Below are 10,720 nucleotides of genomic sequence, written 5' to 3' on the forward strand. Positions count from 1 at the left end.
TATAAAATTACATAACATGTAAAAAGGCCACTATAATCCAGACTTTCCTCTCCATACAATCTTGGCATAATGATTTACTCTTTTCACCCTTTGAATGAGCATCTGTGGCTTGTTGGCTGCACTTCTGTTTTCTTTTCATTTTCTTAAAATCAGACATACAATATCAAAATCAAAGACATGGGCATTACATTAACCATATTGTAAAACCAGATGCTATTATTTAGTCACAGTATATTTTATAGTGCTGTACTTGTGTAATCTCTCTCTCACTGTTTATTAAGCAGGGCATCTTGCATATAATATCATTTCACACTATAATATACACAGATAGGTAATTGCATTGATCGTATATCTTTGTATCTTCCTTTTTTTATAATTATATTAGTCATGAGCTCCTAGTCTTACAGGGTATGTTATAATGAGTGGTCAGCCATGTTTAGTTGACATCTTTGGTGCACTCTGCTCTTCTATTGTGCTCCTTGTCAGATGTAAATGAAAAGCTTGGATTCTTGGTTTTAGTATTATTGTAACTGTTACAGAATATAAGAATTAAGAGCCAATAATTCTACAAGATTATATGAGAGCTTGATATTTCGCTTAAGTGACTTGCACACACATTCCACTGCACTTATTTGCATGTCGGTTTTATTCATTGAATATGTGCTTATATAATCAAATATTGGATCTGGTTTCATTATTTTCTGATTCGTTTGTCTGTAAACCTTGCCATTTCTTATTGTCTCGTGATGATTGGTGTTTCTTCTCATCTGTTTCATTACTTCTTGAAATTCTCTGACAAATTTTCGCATTAATATTTTTTTATGTAGTTTGTCATTTTACTCTGTAATATCACCATCATTTGGGTATCTGCTTCTAAAAGGGGTGGCCAGTCCTGAATCATATGTGATAAATTTGAGACATGGTGCTTGGCTGAAACTAAAGGTTGGTCAGGTATGAGACAAGCACTGGCTCTTATGAAGTGAAGACTGGCTCATGACTTTTAATCTAAGCAGATTATTGTTGTTAAGAGGTCTTAGTCATACCTCTTCAAAATAAAATGCTAACAATATGAATTAGCAACAGGAAATTTACGAATTTTTATGTGATAATCTAAAACTTCAGTAAAGTTACATAATGCAAGTTCAAAGGATTAATTGTTTTCCTGTGAGCTTACGTGTTCATATGCTGTCTTGCATTTCTCTGCTATTTTAGGTTCATACAAGTAATTTTTCTCCTTAGCAAGATACAATGAATATCTGAATTTGCTGAATTAATATTTTGCCATAAATACTAAACCAGGTAAGTTTATTAAGTACAGTAGACCATCTATTAGAGTGCTATTGGATTGCACAAGATAGTCTTAATGCTAATGAAAAAGTGAAACAAAATAAAGTCATAGCACTTGAAAATGATTTGTTTTATGCTGTGTAAAGCTTGGAAGAATCAATGCAGGTGCAAATTTGTGATAGTGTGCATGGGGGGCTTTCCTCCCTGCAACCCACTGGGCTATGAGTGAGTGTAGAGGCACTGCCCTTTCCCCAACCACACTGCCATCCATGCCACCAGTTGCCTTCTGTAAACCTCACATGTAGCGACTCTTAACAGAAATGATTTTACATCTTTTTCATCACCCCATCTCATCTCTGAATATTAACCATGACACTTAAAAGAAATATCTGTGATGCTGGAGGTGTTGGGAAGAAAAATAAACTTGAATCTCAGATGGTATTAAAAAAAAAAAAAGGAAATTTTGGACATGCTTCAAGGTGATGCATGTTTAATGCAGAATGCCTTCAGTTTTGGTTTGAGAGAATCCACAGTTCGTACAATTAAGAGACAATGAGAAGAAAATAAAGATCTTGTGTAGTTAGTGCAGACTATGACCTGGTGAAAACAGTGTCAAGGATATCGGTACTGGAAGATGAAATAGACCAGAGATATATTACAGGGTACTTCAGCACTCCAGTACTTCCATCAGCTACTGACAACTCTTATATTATAAATGGTATGCAATACTGACAAGTTGATGAGTAAAACATGTACTACACTTGTGAATTTGTCAAAACATTTGACCCATGGCAGATTTCTTCAGTCCAATATAGGTGATTATAACACTGGAGACAGTAGAAGTGGATAGGTAATATTGAGGTTGTCAGTCTCTCAGCCTTGATAGAAGATGGTCAGTCCCTTAGCCTCTGCATCCATAGAAATCCGCCTCTACTTAGTAGGGGCGATATCAACACACTCCACACTCGAATATCAACAAGCATTGCTAACTAGAATGTAAGGTAAAATAAACTGGATTGCTGGATTCTTTTAGACAGTAGGATTTGTTTGTAGAGTTGTTTGGCAAATTTATCCCATATATACTTCACGTCAGTTATTACAATTTTAGACTAGATGCCTATTTTCAGGACTGTAACCCATGCTCTAATTGACGGTTTACTGTAATTTGTAGAATTGTTAATAATTTTACTTTAGATCATAAGCTCATTTACATATGGCTTGGAATACCTTCTTGCTGTTTTGTTTTTGCCAAGGTCATTGTAAGATATTTCATGTTTGTGATTTATGCATTTTTAGAGAAGCAATAAGAAAAATATATGAAATATCCTAAAATTAATTCAGAAGTGAATTGTGGGAAAAAATGTGCCTAATTTTTTTCTGAAATGGGATAGGCAAGTCTGGATAATCCAGATACAGTATCTTGTATTCTGGCATGTTCAAGAGGTCACCAAATTACAAACACACTACAAGTTACACACATCCACACTTAACAAACAGGCTGCTTAGGAAACAGTTAGTTTTACAACAGTCGAGTAGCGGTACCAACATGTGTGAAACACAAGTATCCTCTGTACTTATATTTTCTATATAAACAAGTCATCTGTAAGTTGAAAAAATATCAGAAATGCAACTTGTTGAGAGACCCCTTGTATTGTACTTTGTGTTAGATGATGAAGATTGTGTTGTTAAAGTGAGTGTATTAGGAAGAGGGTGGAATAGTGTGACTTGTTCCTGACTAGGAAACGGTTAGTACTTACATACCAGTAGTTTATTATTTATATTTGCTAAAAATATTACAAAAAAGTAAGATTATGTGATTGAGAAGTGTGAGATACATATTTTATTACTTATATGTGATTGAGAAGTAGTGAGAGGTTACATATCTTATCGTTTATGTTGGCTGTTAATGTAAAAAGGTAGAACAATCATTGTATTTGAAAAGTGGTTTAAGGTTGCTTTTTTTTCTTTTTTGTTATTGTGTGATTGGTATTTGTGGTGCTTTTTTTAAAGTGATATTTAGTTTAATTATTTGTTAATTATTTTAGTGTTTATATTTAAATATTAGTGAATCAAGGGTATTCACACTGGAGGTTTTATTATTGATAAAAAATTATGTTTGCAGCAAGATGACCAGTCTTGTATGGAAGAGGCATTACCCACTTTCTGTTGCTATGTTAATATTCTTTAATATATTTTTTTATGTATTCACACTCCTTGTTACTATTGACACATTACAGAAATGGTACTGTTTTTTCCAGTATTTAAGCATTACAGAAATAGTATTGGTTTGTGGAAAATATCAGTTAAAATTTGGCTGTAGAAAGAATTTTATTATTAAATATTTTAACTACTTGTAGCTGTAAGAGCAGAGCCAAGATTATGATTTAAAGCTAACTGTGGTTGTAGCACTTACTATATCTCCTCTTTTCAACCAGAACTTGTGATGTCTAGTATCCCTTGTGCTAGAGTATACTTTACTTCAGTGTAAACTGTCATAACTTTACCTGTAACAGGTATTTGTCCACTGAAACTTTATATTAACATCATTCATTTGAAGAATTTTGTATACTAGACCTCAGTTTCTCTGTGGAAAATTTGTACACCAGTTTCAAATAATCCTGAGTTTTATTGTGGAATATGGATTACCCTAAAATGTATGTTCCACTTTATGAAGTACAGTATTTAGATATTTATTGCTTTGCCATTATGTGTTTAACCCTTTCTGTGTCAGCCCCATTATATCACGGCTTTGAAGCCAGTGTTGGTCCTGTAACATGACGCCAGGAGCTCAGGTCACTCAGATAAGCTGCGAGCGGTAAATCTGAGCCTAGATATTAGAGAATGAGTCTATGCAGTAAGTGTGCATCATATAAAAAAAAATGCTGCAGCATGCAGTGCACAATGACAAAAAAACTGTGACAGTGTTTTGGGTTTAAAACAGCGATTTGTGGTGTATTTTCAAATGGTTTTTATGGTTGTATTCTCATTCTCTTGGTCTCATTTGATAGAATGGAAGATATATTAAAGAATAGAGATGATTTTAATTGATTTTGCAACTGAAAGTAACTTGATATTGAGCTCATAGTAGCGGAAATGTTTGATTTTTGCTGGTATTCAGGAGTAAACAAATCATGTCATGCATCCAGTACACATCAACTGGTGGGTCTAATATGCATTCATGAATGCACTGATATTATTTATACAATTATTACAATAATGCAGTAGTCTGCATAACAGTAAATCTTCTATTTTTTGTGTGAATAAAAATTCAAAATGGAAAGCAAGTGCAATACAAGAGGGGCCTGGAGATGTGACTAATGAAAAGAGAAAATGATGTTTTAGTGCCAGGAATGTCTGCATTGTTTATTCTCGGCCCTATTTTGAAATTGGCTTTTCTTGAATTTTGTGTGAAATTGGCCAAATTACCAATTTCTGATCACTATTAGGTAGTTGAAATTGGTAAATGGGCAGTTTCTTGTACTTAGTCAATAGAATGAAAGGAGTACTAGCAAAATAGCCATGAGTTTGGTTGACTGGAAGAATGGAACTGGCCCAAAATAGGGCTCAAAGTGGGTGAAATCGCTGATGCTTAAATATTGGCAAGACTGCTAACTTTGCGAGAGCATAATTCCACAAGTTTTCCATCAAATTTATCAGACCGAACCTAATTACCCCCCATTCTCCCCTCCCCTATCCCATCCTCCCCATCCTCCCCTTTTTCCATTCCTCCTCCTCCTCCTCACCCCTCCCTTTTGCCCTTCCTCTTTTTAGCCTTCGTGATTTCTCCCACAGGCGCGCTAGTTCCTAGGTAGGGGAAAGGACACCGGGGTCCATCCCATTCCGTTGAGGTTTCTTGGCGGTGGCGTAGTTTGCCGTGGAATCTGGATTGCCTAGGGATGTCCCGATCCCTCTCCGGTATCCCGGAGTAGCTTTGGGTGTCTTTTGGGCGACGGGTGTATCTCTGGAAGCCACCTTTCGGATTCCGGGGGTGGTGGCTGAAGGAGGTATGCTTTGTGGCGGATATCCGGCCGCCCTCTCTTTTGTCCACCGAGGTAGCTCGGCAGATGTGAGGTTGCTATCCCAGATTGCTGGTTTACTGGCATGAAGGGTAGGGTATGGCACGGGTTCCATGCTGCATCTGCGCTACTAGCGGTGTCGAGTCCTCTTGGGCGCGGAGGGAGATTTCTGGCCCTTTCATTCCTCCTAGGAACTATCCCTCCCCGGTCCCCCCTTTTTTTTCTTTTTTTTGTTTTTATTTTCTTTTCTTCTTTCTTTTTTTTTCTTAAAAACAAAAAGAAAGAAGTAACCTAACCATGGCAGCCCTAGTCCATGAACCTAGTACCCCCGGGCCCCTTCTTGATACCGCACCCCGTTCTGACCCCGCCTCGTCTTTGGACCACTCTTCAGACATTCCTCATGCCTCTGTACCTATTGCCGGTGCTGTTTCCTCACCCGCTTCAGGTACTGAGGCCTCGACTGACTCCTTCGATTTATCAGACCTTCGCTCTCCTCTGACTATGCTTCCGGCCTCTCCCTCTACGGTGCGGCAATTTTCAAATCGCCGACCCGTTCCACGTCGGACCAACTCTGGTCCCACGCCTAAACGTCAACGACAATTACCTGCTGATGATACTTCTCCACCTTCACCTTCTCGTTCTTCTCAGAAACGATTGACACGTCCTTCACTACCTTTCCACGCTCAGTTTCAGACTGAACAGTGGACTAAATTCTTCACTTTACGACCAACTTCCTCTACTGCCTATCTTTCTGACCATAGTATTGGCAAGGCACTCCTACGCCATGTTGGTAAAGATATTTCTTTTCATGCTCTTAAGAGCGGTACGCGCATCATTACCGTACAGAATGCTACCCAGGCTCGTGAGCTCTCTCGTCTTTCCCATATAGATACTGTTCCTGTCACCCTTGAAAAACATCATTCCCTCAATTCTTGTAGTGGTACCGTTATTCTGCCCCATACCATAGTTCAACAAAATTTCCAGACATGTGGCACCGACATTCTCGAACAGCTGGAACTCCAAGATCTCCCAATCCTCAAGGTAGACACTTACGTTCTTCCTGCCCGTGGGCGGAGACGATACCCTAGCAATGTGGCTCGTTTAACTTTTGACAGCCGAGAACTCCCATCCTCCGTTTATATAGCAGGACATCGGTTACAAGTTCGAAAGGTGATCCCTACACCACAACAGTGTAGAAATTGCTGGCGATTTGGCCATCCAGCGAAATATTGCAGATCTATCGCCGAATGCCCAGTCTGTGGTGCCGATGACCATTCTAATACGTCTTGCAATCGATCTCCCTCTTGCCTTAACTGTCATGAGGCTCACCCTTCGTACTCTCGCCGTTGTCAGGTCTATTTAAACGAGCGGGAAATCCGTTACCTCAAAGAGACAGAAGGTCTCCCTTATGCCATGGCAGTTTCTCATCTCCGCCTCCAAGGGAGACTCCCACGTGTTTCTTATTCCCGTGTTTCAAAACGTCCCCCCACTTCTGGTATCCCATCTTCTACACCCACCTCTGTGGTTACCTCTCCCATAATCACTCCTGTATCTAATCCTTTTGCTGTCCTCGGCTCAGACGTCCCTACTTCAACGCCTCAGTCTAATCTCGCTTCTTCGAGTTCTCTCTTACAAGCCTCAGTATCGACGAGACCTCGTACGACACCTCTTCCCAATCGTCCCTCTACTTCTCAAAAGTCAAAAAAAGGTCCGGTAACACCTCCTACCCATCTTCCACCTCCTCATTTTACCCTCCCTGTCTCTGTCCCTAGTTCTTCCCCTCTCACTGGCTCGGTTACAAGTGCAGAGGTTCACCCTCCTCCTCGTAATGTACCTTCCTCCCCTGTTCCCTCCCAAGTTTCTTCCTCTTCTGCCACCTCCCAGGTTCCTGTCTCTTCTGTCCCCTGCCACGCTTCTCCAGTTCCCTCCACCCTTTCGCCCCCCCCTACCTTGGTACAGTCCAATACAGTTCCAATCTTTACTCATCCTCCCCCTACCATTCCCAATATTGTCTCCCATACGACATCTCTGAATTCCGAAACACTTGAAGCAATCTCTGAATATATTGCAGAGACCAAACCATCAATGGACACTGATCCACCTTCCGCTCTTTCTCTCTCCTCTGCTCCATCTGCGCAACTCCTTTCTTCACAGCGCACCGTTCCTTCGCTGCTTGAACATTTTCCACTGCCTCCGCATGTGGACTTTTCTAACCCTTCTAGTCCGTAGGAACCCTTACCTGCGGATTTCAAGTATCTTTATCATTGCCAATCATGGCCTTTTTACAGTGGAATATACGCGGCCTCAGGGGTAATCGGGGTGAGCTTCAGATGTTACTCTCCCAGTTTGCCCCTGTTGGTGTTTGCTTACAGGAACCAAAATTACACTCTGCTGTTATTTCTCACATCTCAGGCTATAATTTGTTGTATTCTTCAGATCCTTTTCCTGATGGGACCTTTAATGAAAGTGCCCTTCTTCTCCGCACTGATATTCCGTACCATCAACTATTTATTCATACTTCGCTGCATTACACAGCAGCCCGTATCCACTTACATAGGTGGTATACGCTCTGTTCTTTATATCTCTCTCCTTCTCGGGCATTATCTATTCCGGATTTTGCCTTCCTTGTTTCGTCATTACCGCCACCGATTCTGTTACTTGGTGATTTTAATGCCCACCATTTCCTCTGGGGAGGGTCTCACTGTGATTTCCGTGGAATTCAGTTAGAGGCTTTTCTTGCCACCCACCCCCTCCATGTTTTAAATACAGGTACTCACACCCATTTTGATCCTCGGACTCATACTCTCTCTTGCATCGATCTCTCAGTTTGCTCTTCCTCCGCCGCATTAGACTTTACTTGGTCTGTTCTCCCGGACTTACATGACAGTGATCATTTCCCAATCATTCTTTCTTCCCCTTCATATTCGCCACCTCTTCGCACCCCACGCTGGCAATTTAATCGGGCAAATTGGAACCTTTACTCACACCTGACTGTTTTTAAAGAGGTTCCTTCTTCGTCCTCCATCGATGAGCTTTTACACCTCTTCTCGTCCTCCGTTTTCACCGCAGCTTCTCATTCTATACCCCAAACTTCGGGCAGGCATTCTCAGAAATGCGTGCCTTGGTGGTCTCCTGCTTGTGCTCGTGCAGTACGTTTGAAACGCGCTGCATGGGGCAGGTACCGGTACAATAGAACCACAGAGCGACTCCTTGATTTTAAACAGAAGCGTGCGATCGCTCGCCGTGTCATCCGTGACGCTAAACGCACTTGCTGGCGAGATTATGTCTCCACCATCACCTCTGCTTCCTCTATGAGTGCAGTCTGGAAAAAAGTACGAAAACTGAGTGGTAAATATTCTCCTGACCCGGCTCCTGTTCTGCGAGTTGCCGGTGTTGATATAGCAAACCCACTAGATGTTGCCAATGAAATTGGCAATCATCTGGTCCGTATTTCTCAGGGACTCCATCTATGCCCCTCATTTCTTTCCTCAAAGTCTGCCAGAGAGTTAGCACCCTTGGACTTTTCTTCTCTCAGAGAAGAACAGTATAATGTGCCTTTTACACTTCAAGAACTGGAGGCAACACTCTCAGCTTGTCGATCATCGGCAGCTGGGCCCGACGACATTCATATTCGTATGCTACAACATTTACATCAGTCAGCCCTTGCAGTCCTATTACGCCTTTACAATCTTATTTGGTCACAAGGAGTTCTTCCACAGCTGTGGAAATCCGCCATTGTTCTCCCTTTCCGCAAACCAGGCACTACGGGACATGAAACCTCCCACTATCGTCCCATTGCTCTTACCAGTGCAGTTTGCAAAGTAATGGAACGTCTAGTAAATAGACGTTTAGTGTGGTATTTAGAGACACACAACAGTCTCTCCACTCGTCAATATGGCTTTCGTAAGGGACGTTCTACCATAGACCCCTTACTGCGCTTGGATACGTATGTTCGTAATGCCTTTGCGAATAACCACTCAGTTATTGCCATATTTTTTGACCTTGAGAAGGCATATGACACAACTTGGAGGTATAATATTTTAGCCCAAGTCCACTCCTTAGGCCTTCGAGGCAATCTACCATCCTTCCTTAAGAACTTTTTAACTGACAGGCATTTCCGTGTTCGGGTTAATAATGTGCTCTCCCCGGACTTTGTCCAAGCTGAAGGTGTCCACCAGGGATGTGTTCTGAGCACAACACTTTTTCTCCTTGCTATTAATGATTTGGCCTCTAGTCTTCCATCAAATATTTGGTCATCACTCTATGTTGATGACTTCGCTATTGCCTGTGCAGGCGCTGACTGTCACCTCCTTACAGTTTCTCTCCAGCATGCAGTCGACCGTGTTTCCAATTGGGCCACCACACATGGGTTTAAATTTTCCAGCACTAAAACCCACCAAATCACTTTCACTAGACGCTCTGTCATCTCTGATCATCCTTTGTACCTCTATGGCTCACGTATCCCTGAACGTGATACAGTCAAGTTTCTGGGCCTCCTCTTTGATCGTAGGTTATCCTGGAAACCTCACATTACCTCTCTGAAGGCAACTTGTCACAGCCGGCTGAACCTTCTTAAAACCCTTGCTCATCTTTCGTGGGGAGCTGATCGTCGAACCCTCCTTCACCTACATTCCACCCTTATTTTATCGAAACTTGATTATGGTGACCAGATCTATTCAGCGGCATCTCCTGCTACTCTCTCTAGCCTTAACCCCATTCATCACCAAGGATTACGTTTATGCCTTGGTGCTTTTCGCTCTTCCCCTGTCGAAAGCCTCTATGCAGAAGCGAACGTTCCATCCTTATCCGATCGCCGTGATGCCCATTGCCTGCGCTACTATGTACGCTCTCATGATCTCCGCAATCCTTCCATTTATAGAATGGTCACTGATATTAGTAGACATTCTTTATTTGTTCGCCGCCCCTGCTTACTCCGTCCCTTCTCTCTTCGCCTTCATTCGCTCTTGTCTTCTCTTCAACTACCACCTTTCTATGTACATGTAGCATCTCACTTTTCCCTACCCCCCTGGGAAGTTCCAGCTGTTCGAGTCTGTTCTTTCTCCCTCCCTTGCTCGAAAGCCCAACTGTCTACGGTCGCTTCCCGCTCTCTTTTTCTTGACCACTTTCACTCTCATTCTCATGCCATTGCTGTGTACACAGATGGCTCTAAGTCTTCTGACGGCGTAGGATTCGCAGCAGTGTTTCCGGACAGCGTCGTACAAGGGCATTTACTATCTTCAGCTAGTATTTTTACTGCTGAATTATATGCCATCCTTACAGCACTTATCCGTATTGCATCTATGCCTGTGTCATCATTTGTGGTTGTCTCAGACTCCCTTAGTGCTTTACAGGCTATACAAAAATTTGATACACCTCACCCCTTAGTCCTCCGTATCCAACTTTGGCTACGCCGCATC

Source organism: Cherax quadricarinatus, chromosome 38 (genome assembly GCF_038502225.1).
Source record: "Cherax quadricarinatus isolate ZL_2023a chromosome 38, ASM3850222v1, whole genome shotgun sequence".
NCBI lineage: Eukaryota > Metazoa > Arthropoda > Malacostraca > Decapoda > Parastacidae > Cherax > Cherax quadricarinatus.